This window comes from Bidens hawaiensis, unplaced genomic scaffold (genome assembly GCF_021521415.1).
Source record: "Bidens hawaiensis isolate Kalapana, Puna unplaced genomic scaffold, B.hawaiensis_p1.1 tig00006534_1, whole genome shotgun sequence".
NCBI lineage: Eukaryota > Viridiplantae > Streptophyta > Magnoliopsida > Asterales > Asteraceae > Bidens > Bidens hawaiensis.
In genome coordinates, this window is record NW_027491439.1 from 1,496,269 (window position 1) to 1,513,481 (window position 17,213).

A 17,213-nucleotide genomic window follows, 5' to 3' on the forward strand; every position below is an offset into this window, starting at 1 on the left:
AAAGGAATAAGCAAAGTGTGTATTCCTCAAGAGGGAGAAGGGAAGATCAAGGAGTATGTTAACTCCAGATCTGGATGTGTTTATGTTTATGGCTAAGCATTTCTTATATAGGTGAAGAGATGTAAGCCATGTAGTTCATATGTAACTAACTAGTTAACCTCTTGTTTGCATAGAGAGTTGACCATTGTTGGGCGGGAAGCTTTGGACCGCTGGTCCATAGATAAAGTAATAGTACTTTGTCTGAACTTGTCCTTTGCTCAGAGGGGACAAGGATGTGAATAGTGATGTGACTTTGTACTGTAGCACGTGGGTGCTTTTTTACATAAGTTTGGGCTGGAAACGAAGCTTTTAACCGTTTAACCCTTTTGGCGTTAATGTGGTACAGCTATTTTATTATTTCCTTGGGCTACCCCCGTCATCAGCCCCCCAAGTCAGAGGTATTTGAGGAGTATGCTCAAGGGCTTCTGACTTTTGCACACATTTTGTTTTTTGCTTAAAGGCTTCAAGGTTTGAAGGCTTCGAACCTTTGTTCAGTTTTGGTTATTTTTTGAATTGTTGATGTGACAGTTGATTTGATAGTAACTGTCAGATTACGGTTCCCCATAACTGCTTTTCATTAATAGTTATCAATGGGATAACTATTCACTTTCTTCCAGATTTGTTTTAACAATTTCTATCATAAACACTTTCAAGTTTCAATCAATCCATTTCCAGGTTAGTCTCAATCCTTCATACTTATTTCGAAATTATGGTTGCCAAAAAGGACCTTTCGATTAGTTTTTCCCGATTGAACCAAGAGGAGGTCGAATCTTTTTGTATTAAATGGGGGATTGGGTTAAAGTACAAGTCGGTTGCTCCGCCGGTCGATTCTTCCGTCGATCGTTGTCCGGCGGGTTTCATCGCTTTGTATTGTCGTCATTTTGAATTCTCTAACCTCCGACACCCTTTTCGGTTTTTGTTCTTAATGTCTTGGAGTATTATCGTATATCCTTCGGCCAAATTGACTGCTGACCATGAAGCTTTTGAGGTGCGAAAGATAGCCTTAGAGATGGAGAAGGAGGGGTTAAAAGCTTCAGTTACCCAGACTTCTCAAGATAACAAGTGGTTGATCGAGCATGGATTTCAGCAGGTTGTGTCCTATTTGCTTCATTCTAAGGAGTTTAACTCTGTGTTAGGTGACGTTTATACGAAGCTGTTAGGACATGGAAAGCACTTGGGTTTTATTGCAGGTTTCCACCATCATGAAACCGGGCAGCCTATGGAGCAATCTCCTTTGTACAACCCTGAAGCCTACAAGCTTTTCACCGGTTCAGTTCATGCGATGGAAAAGATTACTTACCCCTACGTGGGTGCAGTTTCATCATGCTATGGTAAACCACTTTCAGTTTTGCAGGGTTTAAAGCCGGATGGTCTTGATGAGAAGGTTGCCAAGGAAGTGATTGAGTCCCTGTCAAAGAAACGTTCCCATTCAGGCGATAGTGAAGAGACTTTTTCTAGGGGAAGTGACGGGTCTCACGCGGCAAGCCTTGAAGCCTCAGCTGTTGTTGATGTGGTTCCTCAAGTCAAGAAGTCTATGAAGGCGAAGAGTAGTAAGGCTAGTACCTCAAAGCCTGTTTCTTATGCTTAAACACTTTATTCGTAGCTTTCTTAGCACTTGTTAAAACAATGTTGTGTAATCTTGAACAATTGTAGGTTTGGCATGGAACTCTTAAAGTTCCTGCCTTGTGGTTGTGTTTGGCCTTTATGGCCCTTGGACAATTTCTTGGGCATCCATGTGGTTTCCTTGTTTTAGCCTTAATCGGCTTGTTATGTATGGATGCTATTAGTTGATGGCCTTAGGGTGGCCTTGCTTATGAACTTATGATGTTCTTGTGTATTTGTGTGTTGTTTGCTTGTCTTGTTTGTTTGATGTGATTTTAACTAATTATCCTTAAGAAGTTTTAGTGTTGCATTCACTTTTAGCTTCAAGGCTTCATTAGGTAAAAAGCACATGTTGGCTATCCTTTATATCACTATTTAGTGTATGTTTTTGGTTTTCGTAAACTTTATGAAGCTTAAGGAACGAATTGGTGTAGGCTGTTCAGACCTGTCTATGAGACAAGTTTTAGTTGAAAAAAATTTCTAAGTCTCATGGAGTCGGATTGATATAGGTACTCACCCCTTATAAAGGTCCATTTAACCCTTGAACCTATTGAGCGATGTGGCCTGGGAGCTCATCCCCTTACAGGCCCTTGCCATGGAGTTTCTTGTTAGGTTCTCAACATGATTATAGGATAGTAAAGACAAGTTATGACAGAAAGTTTATCATTCATTCAAGAGATTGTTGTTTCACAAAAAGGGGAATTGTACATCTCTTGAAATATATTTTTACATTTTGACTAGGCATGGAACCTTTTAAGGGTTTTGCCGTTCCAGTGTCTTGGAAGCCTTTTGCCTTCTACGTCTGCCAGCTTGTAGGATCCACCCTTGTGGGCTTCGAGGATTGTGTATGGTCCTTCCCACTTTGGGCCAAGCTTCAGACCAGCGATCAATGCTTCGTATTCAACTTCGTTGTTGGTGGTATGAAATTCAAGTCGAAGAGCATATGTAAATTCTAGCCCTTCAGGGTTGATTAAAACAAGCCCAGCTCCTGACCCTTCGCTGCTGGAAGCTCCATCGGTAAAAAGCTTCCAGGCTTCAGGGTCAGAAGGTTCAGTGGCAGTTGTGTGTATTTCAGGAATGACTTGCTTTGGAATTTCGACAATGAGGTCTGCCAAGACTTGGGCTTTGATAGCTTTACTTGGGACATAGGTGATGTTATGTTCACCTAGTTCCACAGCCCATTTGGCCAATCGGCCTGAATTTTCTGGTTTTTCAAGCACACTTTTGATGGGTTGGTCAGTCACCACTTGTATAGGGTGTGCTTGAAAGTACCTTCGAAGCCTTCTGGCCGTTTGAATTAAGGCCAGAGCAAGTTTTTCCAAAGGAGGATATTTGACATCTGCCAGTTTTAGTGTTTTACTAAAGAAATAAACGGGTACCTGGACTTTGTCTCGTTCGATGGTTAGAACCGAGCTTAATGCTTCTTCAGCAACCGAGAGATAGACAGAGATCAATTCTCTCGTTTCAGGGGCTGCAATAGCTGGAAGTGAAGCCAAGTGTTGCTTCATTTGGTTGAAGGATTCTTCTGCTTCTTCCGTCCACCTGAAATCTTTCTTGTCGGTGCAACCGTTTAGTGTTTTGAAAAAGGGTAGGGACTTCTCAGCAAGCTTGGAGGTAAAACGCTTCAAGGCTGCAAGCCTTCCATTCAGAATTTCCACTTCTTTTTTGCTTTGTGGAGATTTGGTTTCGAGAACAGCCCTGACTTTGTTGGGATTAGCTTTTATACTTTGTTTTCCCACAATGTGTCCCAAAAACTTGCCTTCTTCGAACCCGAATGAGCACTTTCCCGGGTTAAGCTTCATGTTGATCCTTATTAAGTTTTGGAAGGTTTCTTGTATGTCTTCAAGCATTTGATGCTCAGTTTTGCTCTTGATTACTAGATCATCAACATAAGCTTCCAGGTTTCTGCTAATTTGGTTAGCAAATGCTTTATCGATTAAACGTTGGTAGGTTGCACCGGCGTTTCGTAGGCCAAAAGGCATCTTTTGGTAGCCAAAAATACCCTTGTCCGTGTGGAAAGCGGTTTTTTCTTCATCTTCCACTTTCATGAGAATTTGATGGTAACCCTTGTAAGCGTCGAGAAAACACTTAAAGGGATGGCCGGTTAAAGAGTCAACCTTGAGGTCCATCTCGGGTAAGGGATAGCAATCCTTTGGACATGCTTTGTTTAAGTCTTTGAAGTCGATGCACATTCTCCAAGACTTGTCAGGCTTTCGGACCATGACTGGGTTAGCCACCCAAGATTGATACTTGACTTCACGCAGAATCCCGGCTTGTACAAGCTTTTCAATTTCTTGGCATGCTGCCAAGCTTCTTTCTGGAGCCAGGCTCCGTTTCTTTTGGAAAACAGGCTTGACATCGGGAGGTATTTTAAGTTCATGCTCTGCAATGCTTCGAGGGATGCCTGTCATGTCTTCCGGGCACCAAGCGAAGACATCGCTGTAGTTTATCAACAGCTTTTCAAGGTGTGAAAGTGTTTCTTTGGAGAGGCTTGTGTTTACCCGTACCTTTTGTTCGGGGTATTTGGGGTTTATGATCAAGCCTTGTTCTTCGTCTTTGCTTTTAGAGATTTCCCCTTCAACCGCGTAAACCTCTTGGGTAGGTTGAAGGGTTTCAATTCCCATGTCGGTGGGAAACTTCACTGCACCTTGACCAACCGAGACAGCCATGTTGAATACACATTGTCCAGGCCTTCCTATGATTACGTCATAGTTGGAAGGTATGTTGATAACCACAAAAGTGAGTGGTTTGGTTTTCTTCATTCTGCCTTCACTAAAACAGACATCAAGGGTTAGCTAGCCTAAAGGCTTCAAGGGTACGTCGACGATACCTTTTATAGATGACTCTGAGGGTTGAAGCCTTGAACGCTCTTCCTTGCTCAGACGGTTGAAGAATCTTTCATACATGATTTATGTGGCCGCCCCTGTATCGATGTAGGCTTTGCTTGTTTGGAGTGTTCCCACGTTTGCTTCCACTGTTAGAGGATTGGAGAGTAAGTTACCTTGAGGCGGTGGGAAGCAATGCATTGAAGCTCCCAAGCTTCCAAGCGTTGTCGTTTGTGGGGAACACCTTGGTCTACATTCACCATATTCACTTCTTTTCTTTTTCTTTCAGCCATCTTGTCTTTGACCCCTTTCACCAAATGAGCCAATTCTCCAGACTTAACAGCTTCCTCAATTCTTCTCTTGAGTTGAAAGCAATCGTTCAAGTGGTGACCTTTTTCATCGTGAAACTCACCTAACTGAGTGGAGTTTTCGTTCTTCTTGCTCTTGGGCAAGGGTCGAGGAGGTCGGAAGTTGTGTTTTACTTCTTCAGTGGCAAGGATCTCCTGAGGGGTTTTGGTTAAGGCTGTGAAGGACACAGTCTTTTCCCTGCTTGAAGGGTTCCGACCTTCAAGCCTTTGTTGACCTGAGCTTCTTGGATATTTATCATAGGGATTATAGTTCCCCCTCTTTCGGTTAGGGTTGTTGCCTCGCCAACTAGAAGCTCTTTTTCGTTGCTCTTTGAAATCAACGGCCTCCTCACCTCGAATATGTGCCTCAGCTCGTTCAAGAGTTTCTTCAAGGGTTTTGGGCAGGCACTTGTTAAAGTCCCTTGTGAGGTGCTTGGAGGTGATGGCGTTCATGAAGCCTGCCACCCTCATTTTTTCGTCGGCCCCCACATATTGTAACCCTTCTTTCTTGTACCTTTCGATGAAGTCTCGAAGGTTTTCATCATCTTTTTGTTTTATCTGAAAAATGACCGTGGCGTCCTTGACGTACCTTATTTGTTGTGAGAAGTGGGCCAAGAAGCCTTTGCTCAGATCGTCGAAGCTTCGAACGCTTTGAGCAGGAAGGTCATTGAACCATATCCTGGCTGACTCAACTAACGTTTGCATGAACATCAAACAACATTCAGCATGGGACCATTTTTCGATTCTGGCCGCCCCAGTGAAGACCTGGAGATGATCTTCGGGGTTTTCAGTCCCATCATACGTTCTTATATGGGGTGGCATCTTGATTTTTGTTTGAAAGTCATAATCGGCGATTTGTTGAGAGAAACAAGATAGGTTACTGGGTTTGTAAGGATTTGCAAGATCTTCATCTAGCCTTACAGCGGGATTAGACTTGTAGTTCCTTGGTGAGTACCCAGTGCTTGGTTGATAAGCAGGGTCCAAGGGAAGTGTGTCATCATTTGGGCCATCATCTGAGGCATGAGGTTAAAGCCTTGAAGGCTTTCAGGTGTTGCTGCTGTTTGGTTTGCTCCCATGGAAGTGTTCATCACTGCACTTCGAGCCAAGGGCAAGACCGACATGGCCTGCTCCCATGTGGTGTCTGTGTGGGGAGCACTTGAAGCTGGTGACTGCCATATCTGGTCGAGAGTGGTTTCGTGTCCAAGGGGTTGTGAAGTGAACAAAGGGAAAGCCGTTGGGCTTGATCTCCCATAGGTATAGGGAGATGGGTTAAAGGGTTGACAGGTTACACTTGGACCAGCTTCAAAAAGAGAAGCAACCGGCCTTGAGCTGGTTAAAGGAGAAGGTAGACGTCCAAGTGACAGCGAAGGTTCTGGATCGTCATAGTCCAAACTTAATCTTATCCCCTTTTCTCTTTCCAGGTTCACGTGTTGGTTAAGAAGATGTCTTAATTGCAAGAAATTTCGTGATACCCCTTCCAGTGTCATGTCAACACGTTCAGGGGTGTTCGTGACTCCTGCATGAGGAGAAGGAACTCTGGATCTTGAAGGGGTTGGAGTTCGGAAAGGTGAAAACTCAAGGAACAAGGGTTCCATTCGAGTTCCTCCCGGAGTGGAAAAGATCGAAGTTGTCACCGGAGTTTCTTGGCCGGAACTTGGTGTCGGTGTTCTTGACACTTGATTAACTTCTCCAGGAGATCCACCTTCTGACATGGTGATGGAGCTACACTACTGGTCTTTAAAATAAAGTAAGCGGCGTAGCCCCACAGTGGGCGCCAACTTGTTGCTACAACAAAGATAAAACCAATGATAGTGAATGGACTGGTTAGCCTAAAAGGATTCAATGGTTCAGGTTAGCCTAACGCAGGTCGTGGTGTCCCTCTACGTTTGCAAAACGTAGAAGGAGGTTCACTAGTTAGTTGTTTGTTGTTATAGCTCACCGAAGATCAAGAACCGTGATGTTTGGAATCGGTTCTTGGATGAAGCTATGATAATTTTGAAGTAAGAAAGGAATAAGCAAAGTGTGTATTCCTCAAGAGGGAGAAGGGAAGATCAAGGAGTATGTTAACTCCAGATCTGGTTGTGTTTATGTTTATGGCTAAGCATTTCTTATATAGGTGAAGAGATGTAAGCCATGTAGTTTATATGTAACTAACTAGTTAACCTCTTGTTTGCATAGAGAGTTGACCATTGTTGGGCGGGAAGCTTTGGACCGCTGGTCCATAGATAAAGTAATAGTACTTTGTCTGAACTTGTCCTTTGCTCAGAGGGGACAAGGATGTGAATAGTGATGTGACTTTGTACTGTAGCACGTGGGTGCTTTTTTACATAAGTTTGGGCGGGAAACGAAGCTTTTAACCGTTTAACCCTTTTGGCGTTAATGTGGTACAGCTATTTTATTATTTCCTTGGGCTACCCCCGTCATCATGGGTCATGATAAACGAAGTATTTAATCAAAAGACATATTTGAGTTACGTTTTGCCAATCAATTGTTTAAGTGTGTACTTTTTAAAAAGTTAAGAATGGCATCAAATAATTATCCATGTCATTTTTCTCTTTTCAAGTATTGCTCTTGGATTATACGTTGTGGTTTGTTTGACGACGTTACCAAAATGCCATATTGGCATGATAAAGCCCTGCACATCGTGACGGGGTTTTAAAAGAGACATTATAGAGGAGGGGCACCATCATGTTCATGAGCCATTTCTCCTATTTTTGTGGGCCCTCAACTATTATCTTTCTTTGTCTACCTCACAAAAACTCTCATAATTAGCTAGTGAATCCGTAACACCCAAATTAAGAGATGAACTAGTTAATCTTATTATCTACATAACAGTGACGTAACGTTTAACTAGCATATAATAGTTAACTCACATCATATTAATAATAAATCCATTAGCTAGTTTTCAACTGTGAGATAAAGCACTTCCATGTGTTGTTCATCTATACTATATATAATATGCCAAACAAGGGCAAATTAAGACACCCATTTTTAAGTAATTTACAACACTTAAAGCATGAGGTACATGTGTTAGTAAGGGTAAATATGTCTTTTAAACACAATCCATTCAACTTACAAGTTTGGTCCCTCATCTTTAATCATATTATGTTTTTAATTTAACTTGTAAACTAACTTCCCACCCATGATTTGTAAACGACTATAGCCTTTTCATACGTTAATATTTTTATAAACAAATTGCACCATAAAAACGAGCATTTTATTCTCTTTAATTTGGATATGATATTTTTGTAATTTTTTTCATTTTAAATAAATTAATATGTTACGTAGGGGTGTTCAGTGTCGGTTTTGATGGGATTTAAGTTAAACTTGTGAGTCAACCGTTAATACTGATTTTTTGTCATCCAAAACCAAACTCAACCATTTAAAGTTGACACCGAATCGTTACTAACGGCCTGGTTTCAGTTTGGTTTCACAGTTTAAACTTTAATAATAAATTTAGTTTAAAATAATTAATAATTTAAATGTATCATCAATTTTAACTAAAAACCAACATAATATGATACTTGAGATGATCATAAATAAAAAATGATAATTTTAGCCACATAAATGGTAAATATTAATGGAAGATATAGAACGTGAAATAATAACAACAAAGATTACAAAATGAATCATATTGCAATTAGGTTAATTTACAGTCTTTTTTGGTTTCATATGGCCGGTGCTGATATAAACCGCGAACCAACCGTTCACTACGTTTTGAAAATTTTGAAACCGACCAACAAACCGAAAGTAAAAAAGAAAAAGAAAAAAGAAGTAAAACTAATGACCGATTTAAACGATTTCAAGGTTTTAACCAAACCATAAACACTTATATTTGTACGTGATTAGCAGGTTTAAACACCCGCTGCATCGCGCGGGCACCCATCTAGTTTTAAATAAATTAGACAGATATTTCATTTTATTAAACACTGTTTAATTACGCTATCCACTTGACGCATATCGTTGTCATTAATAGCCAATTTGATATACACCAATTCATATTCTTCAAACGCACATTACCCGTAAATAAAATAATATTTAACAGATTTTTGAATTTAGAATAGTCCATAACAAAGGGTTTTGGCTTAATATTATTTGGTAGTGTAATAGATGCTTTATTACTTTAGAAATTGAGCGGTCAAATCATGCAATAGGATTTTTTTTTTCTTATTCAGGTGAGTTAGAGAAAAAAAATGTTTTTAGATTGTGGACTAGAATTTAATTGTTTTTAGGTAATCCTTCATCTGAGATGGCTGATTACATGTACACGCAAGCTTGCTTTCCACGTGTGTCTTCAAGTCAGATGGCGGATTACATGTACACGCAAGCATGCTTTTCGCGTGTGTCTTCAAGTCGGATGCATACACGTGGAATCCTCTATATGAGATAGAGGATTTCATAAACTCACTTTACCAACATTTACCATGGACTTACCATATGGAATCTCCTTTTTTACCTTCTGGACACGTGTCACAACCCCTGAAATCCTTATCTCAAATTGAGGATTGTCACCCCAAGAAATATATGCTAATAACTCTCGTGAATGAATTGTATTCAAAATTAATCAGTAAATGTCATATGTAATTTATATTTTGATTTTATGTTGTTTTTAAATTATTTTTTAGGACTTTGGAATGATTATGGTGACAAATATGACATTTACTGATTAATGTTGAATACAATTCATTCACGAGAGTTATTGGCATACATTTCTTGTGGTGACAATCCTCTATTCTAGATTTATCCAATACAAATAATTCACTCATGAAAAACGGTTTTATTCACGAGAAAGCTGAATACATTTTTATGGTGACAAATATGACATTTACTGATTAAGGTTGAATACAATTCATTCACGATAGTTATTAGCGTATATTCCTTGTGGTGACAATCCTCTGTTTGAGATAGAGGATTTCAGGGGTTGTGACACGTGTCCAGAAGGTAAAAAAGGAGATTCCGTATGGTAAGTCCATGGTAAATGTTGGTAAAATGAGTTTATGTAATCCTCTATCTCAGATAGACGATTCCACGTGTATTACCCGTTGACATGGCATCCGACTTAGAGACACGCGTGGAAAGTATGCTTGCGTGTACATGTAATCCACCATCTCAGATGGAGGATTATCTAAAAGCAATTAAATTCTAGTCAACTACTTAAAAACATTTTTTTTTCTTCAACCCATCTAAATCAACAAAAAAAACAATAAGCTGAGTTAGTTAAATTTAATAGTAGATTATTAGTTGTTAAAAAAAATAGTCAATATCCATATGCTATAGACTTAAATCTTGTCTATCAAGTAGCAATCAATTTGCAGAAAAATGTACATAATTTAAACTTGTATTATGTATGGAAAAAAAAATTCCCTCCTTAACTAGGCTTTCATGTCTCTTGTATACATATATTTTTTATATACTCAACAAACAATCAATCCCTAAAACACTACATATCTATAAACAGAATACTGGTTAGTTTAAAAAATCCATATTTAACATTTTTGTTTCATTTGAATTTTCTTTTTTCAGCAAGTAATCATCGATTCATCGATTGCCAATGAACTGTTGTATGGAACAGACTGTTGGGCCATCAAGAAGACACAGGAGCACAGGATGGAGGTGGCAGAGATGGGGATGCTGAGGTGGATGTGCGGACACACTAGATTAGATACGATTAGAAATGAGGTCTTTAGGGAAAGATTAGGAGGAATAGTTAGCATATCAGAGAAAATAAAGGAAGGGAGATTGAGATGGTTTGGGCATGTGAAGAGGAGACCGACAACAGCGCCAGTTAGAGTAGTGGAAGCCTTCATTGTGGAAGGAAAGAGGAGTAGAGGCATACCTAAATTGACTTGAGATGAGAGAATTAGACATGACTTGACAGAGTTGCACCTCTCTAAGGACATGGTCCAGGATAGAGATTCGTGGAGACGTAGGATTAAGGTTAGCGACTTCTAAGGGAAGGCACCTAGTTAGCTTAACTTTCTATTTAGGGTCTAGTTGGCTAGTCTTGATCCTTGTTGTTTATGAATATTTTTTTGTTTTGATGCTGCTTTTTGTTTCTTATGCCCTTTTCTTAGTAGGTTACATATTCCTTGCTTTTTTGGTAGTTTGTTATCTATGTATTGCTAAGTGTCTTTTGCTTGTAGGATGTATGTTTACTATGATTACCTGTATGTAGCTTTACGAGTCGGGGGTCTCTCTGGAAGCAGTCTCTCTATTCTCTCGGATAAAGGAAAGACTTGCCTACATTCTACCCTCCCCTGACCCTACCGATAGCGTGCTATATGGTGGGATATACAGGGCTTGAATGATTGATTGATTGATTTCTAGTAGTGAACCAGTACTTTTGTAGTTTTGTTCATTGATCACAACAAAACAAACTATGATTTTGTTTATGGTTGTAAGGTGATTTAAATGATAGTATCTTAGGCTAGTATATATAGTTTAAACACATATGTTACATATTCTAAACAAGATTAAACTATATTAAATATTATATAACCACTAGCTTGATCTGTAGATAAAGGTGTTTTGTTTACAACCAAATGATTATGAATGTTAGTCTTGCTTGAGATATGGGGTAAAATAAGTTGGTAAAAAATTTTGGCCACTCAAAAATAATATTAAATTATATTATTATTACTTAATTATTATATTATCATTTAAGTTGCAATCAAACAATTATAGTTTTTTTTTTTTTGAAAATATGGGTTTTTCGATAGAGACTCAAGTTCAATGTGGTGTAGTGGAAGGAAACATGAGTTTTTCTAGGTAGACTCAAGTTTAATCCTCACTTACAACACTTTAGGAGGACATGAGTGGTTCAATGAAAAAAATTAAGGATCTTTGTGATCTGTAGTTCGATCCTAAGAGCATCCGGGTTTAACCACCAGTGGGCATTCGAGCGGGTGGGTTTTCCTCGAAACTGAAGATAACTTAGAGGCGCTTAAGGACTTCGTACGGCTGGATTGGACTAGCTGACGGTGGTCTTCTTTCATAGAACACCCCGTACGAAGTACATAGACATTCTATATTTGTTGGTCGTTAAAAAAATATTTTCTTTTTCAAAAACTCAATTATTAATTACTTAATATATATCTACCTATCTCTATATATAATAAAAAAAAGGTTATGACACGTGTCATCCCTACATTCATTGGGGACACCTTATGTTTAATTTAATAACGTGTTCAACAATTAGATTATCTAGGTTACTTTATGTCTGATATCTTTCAGGTTTCAAATTCAAATTTTAAATCACATTCTTCTAAATCCTAATGCTCTCATCCTCTTTCATCATCCAAGACGAATATCCAGTTCTCTGATTCAAGCTCCCTGGTCTGTTATTTGCTCAAAATCAAAGGTTCGTTACAGTAATCGGTTTCTTAATTTTTTAATTTAAAGCTCACTCTTCTACCATACTCTGTAATCAAAGGTTCGTTACAAACGATTATATATCCAAAGAGGTAAACTTCTGTTGAATGAATCTTGTCATAATCTGATCAATTTTGTGTAACAGGTTCTACTTTGACTCCTCAAATATTTTCCATGTAAAACCTTTCTAATTTAGGTTTGAAGATGGGGTGATCATACAAATTTAGTAAATATTACTTATTTCTAACTTTCGTAAGATCAATAAAGCAGATTTACTAACCAGTGTGGTTCTGCTATATCTATTAGCTATGATTTTTGTTCTTAAAATAGTCAAATTGTGGGTTTTCATTCATGGAACAACTTTGTTTTGACACGTAATTTTATTTACTTTTTTAAATATTATTAAAAATGTGTTAAATATCTTTCCATGAAGACAAGGGGCAAAAGGGTAATATTTGAATTGATACAAAGAGTTATGTTATAACTGTCACCAAACATTACAAAATGAAATTAGTTGAAATTTTAATTGGGAAGGAGGCCAGTAGGGAGTTTGTCATTTCCCCATATTACACATGTTATTTGTTATAATTTATTGATTTTTTTTTTATTTTGTGTTGTAAGCAAACTAATAAGAATGTGATTTCGTCTTTGACGAGATTTCTTTTTGTTTTAGTTACAGGAGCGTGCCATGCTACAACTAAGCTTGAATGAAGGATTGGCTATTCATATCTAAGATGCAAATTTTCTTGTGTTTCTCTTGACGGGTAGTGTTTTCATTATTAGTTTTTTCTTTACGTTATTGTATTGATACATATTTAATTTGTTATATATTTGTTTGATCACTTCGTAAAATTTATATGAGCATGTGGAACTTGTGGATGTGAGGAGCCCGCTTATGCCTTGGAATGACTGGATTTATGAAACTGTTGGAACAAGCAAACCAGGCATTTGGGTTGTTTATAACTGCAAATGCAGTTTTGGAAATAACATCTTGATTTTATTTCGGGTTAGATTTTGTTATGAGTTCGGAAAGGGCATTTTGGAAAATTTGTAGTTTGACTTAATAAGTCAACATGCAGGTTTTGGACATTCTGATTACGGTTGAACCAAGCCATTAGTAACGGTTTTTACTTTGGTGTTAGGGTGTTCGAGGTCCACTTTTGACAATTTTTAAGTCAACCTATGCACCAAGTCATTAGTTAACAATTTTTTATTACAAAAAAACCAAAACCAAACCGTAATTAACGGTTCGGTTCAATTTTGGTATAATGGTTCAACCTTAATTGGGCCTATTTTGAATGCATAATACATATAAAAATTATACTGTCCAAAACCATATAAAACAATCTACTTAAAACAATTTGTTTAAAAATTGCACAAAACATGATGTGCAGAATGGTTAGATACATTAATTCATAAAAAGAAAAACAAGTCCGATAAAAAATTCAATACAATCGAATTGAACCAGTCAATAAACATAAGCGATATTTTCAAACAATAAACTGTCAATAAAAATTAAGTTAAAAAAATAACTAAAAATTAAAAACCAGGTCACACTTCGCTTTATAACGTGTATTTTGGATTTTTAGTGTAATAGCTCCATAGGGGTATCTAGCTCCATATATGTGTTAATTGTGGTTGGGTTTGAATGCTACTTTTGGTCAATGATTGAATTTTTTACTGAAGAATCATGTTGAAGCCTAAGTAAAGGACCTTTTGCAAAGCAAAACAAAAGCTACAGAAACCGAAGAAAAAGAGTGGCAAATGAAATATAAGTTATAATTTCTATTATTTTACGTGTTATAGTTTCTTATTTCTTTTAGCCTTTCATTAAATATTGTTCATATGCAATTTATGTATGTATGAAAATTATGTTTTGTATTGTGTAGATTGAAGATGCAATGTGGCAGCACAACAAGACACTTCAGCACGCGAAGTAATAAAACATAAGTATGCACACATTTAAGTTCCTGTTATGGTTTTCTGGTTTATTCTTGTGTTATATATTTGCACATTATGTACTCAATAATAAATCTACATATTAAAACAATAAAAGGGTCGGTGGCTCATGTTAGCAAAGTGGATAGCCCAAGAGTTTTTAGTACCACTTGAAGAAGTTTCGAAACCAGGTAGCATGTTACATGTTAATCTTTTTTTATCTTTTAACGTGTTTTCAAGTTCTTATATGGAAGTTGACATTTAATTTGTCGTTGAAAACAATATTTGTACACTAACAATTTAAGTGATGGCAATGTCGTTTACTTGGTTAAGTTCCGTGCAGACAATTGGAAATCATGTAACCATTACAATGGGTGGTTCAAATGGACAATTTGAGCTCAACTACTTTAACCCAATTCAAAGTGCATTTATGGAAGGATTAAGAGTTCGAATTTAATTCAATTTTGTTAATGACATTGCAGAATCAAGATTGGCGCCAAGGTATGGAAGGAGAATTCGAACTTACATTCGGCGGATTGAATTTCATCTAGACATTGTTGACGGCCCACTGGTGTGGGAAGAGGCAGGTTTTCAAAACTAATTTCTTGATTTCCATGCCAAGGTTGTAATCTTTCTATGTTATTTTTGTTGTCTTAAGTTTTCTATATTTTCAATCGAGACATTGTTGACGGCCCACTGGTGTGGCAAGGTGATCATATCTCTGTACTGTCATGATTTGGTGATTTTTTTGTTAGAGCATTTCATTACATGTACTCAATAGAGGTTAATCTTTTATGTTTGACTTTTAAAATTTCATAGATATTTTTGAATATTTACCATAATTCAATTGGTGTCCTTAATTATTGTCGGCTCCTTTGATTATCTATTTTGCTATTTTGCAAATCTTTGTTTTTTTTTCGTGGACACTTTACCACGATATCATAGAAACTAATTGGGTTTAAATGATACTTTTAAGCCATTGTCAGAATCATTGTGCATGCTCTAATTTTGAATTGAGGTTGTATGGTTAGTATTACTGATTTACAATATTGATAATGTTCAATGGTTAGTTTTAGAGGATTTTCATCCATTATTTTAGTTTAATTTATGCTTAAGGAATATTTGGTTTTTATTGAACATTCAAATTATCTAAATTGCTAATTTGTTCATTTTAAAGTTTAAATATATTCAATGTATTATAAACTTTTTTTGTTCAAAATACTTTGATATCTAAACCAGTTGTAAAAGACTACATAGTCAAATCCATATTTTTTTTCTTACATAATTCCCGCTTCAAAGTTAAAAATGGTGTATTTCAATATTCTACACTAAATAGGTTAAAAATGGTGTATTTCAATACTTTGCACCGAATAGGTGTATTTTTCTTTTTTTATTGAATTTGTGTGTTTATTTGTCACATCAAGATTATGTAATCATTATTGTTATTTATATTTATCCCATCAAGATTATAATATTGAATTCTGATATTTGGAATAAGTCAATTGCTAAAGTTGTATTGAATCACAGGTTTTCGAAAGACGCTCTTTTTTAAGTCCATTTTTAGTAATGTGAATTGTCAAGTTTGTAAACTTTTATGAGAAAACATTATGATCACTTATAATGCCCGTTTCATTTGTGAGTATGACCGAAAAAATCTGTATTGTTCACACTAGAAGTTGACTCTCATTTGAACATTTTGTAACATTTTAAAACATAACTTTATGCACTTATTATTTATCTTTACTTGTGTTTACGTATTTAAGTTACTTGGTTATATGTTATTTTGATTTTTAAATTTTTATAGATTATATTTATTAATATTAATGTGTTAAAATAAATTTTTTTCAACCCGTGTGTAACACGGGATATAAGCTAGTATTCTAATAAAGTAAAATAATTGTGACACGTGTCAGTTTGTGGTTAATTCTTATAATTTTTTCCCTCCAAAACTTATATATGGCAAATATAAAAAATTATTCACTTTCCTTTTACACTCTATTTATATTATATCTAATTAAGGGTAAAGTTAAAATACAAAGGACAACAAAAATGAGAAGGGTGAAAAGGAATTCAATCCATTGATCTTAGATTTGGATCATGGAGATTAATTCAAGAATAAAAATTAAATAAAAATAGATAAGAAGGGCATGAAAGTAATAACCCACTTATGAAGACTTTCTATCTCCATATGCAAGGCACATGTCAATTTCCTCATCATTTTAAAATGTCTATAACTTTTTCATACGAATTTTTAAAATTTTTTTTTTCATAATAACAAGTGTTTTTTTATGTTTAATATGAATATCATATTGTTATATAAAAAAAAATGGTGGGTTTTCTTATATTGTGTTATTTGGTTTTTCATTGTGTCTTTAATTGGGTTTTTCTATGCATTATGTTATAAATTTTGGTCATTGTGTTTTTCTATTGATACTAATATTAAAGATAAAAATTAACACAAAGATTACGTCATTGTGTCTTTCGTGCGTCATTGTGTCTTTGAGAATGTGTCTTTATACTTATCTTTGTGCTTTTGTCATTGTGTTCAATATTCACTTAATTTGAGAAAAATAGTATTATGTTGTTTGTGTATTATGTTCAAGGCATTGTGTAATATATAGATTCCATTGTGTTTTATATTTCAGGTCATTGTGTTATATGTGTTTACCATTGTGTCTTACGTTTCAGGCCATTATGTTATATTATTTACCATTGTGTCTTACGTTTATGGCCATTGTGTTATATGTATTTACCATTGTGTGTTACGTTTCACGCCATTGTGTTATATTATTTACCATTATGTCTTACGTTTCTGGCCATTGTGTTATATGTATTTACCATTGTGTCTTACGTTTCAGGCCATAGTGTTATATTGTTTACCATTGTGTCTTACGTTTCTGGCCATTGTGTTATATATGTATTTACCATTGTGTCTTACGTTTCAGGCCATTGTGTTATATTATTTACCATTGTGTCTTACGTTTCTGGCCATTGTGTTATATGTATTTACCATTGTGTCTTACGTTTCAGGCCATTGTGTTGTTATATGTATTCATTATTGTGTTTTACGTTTCAGGTTATTGTGTAATAT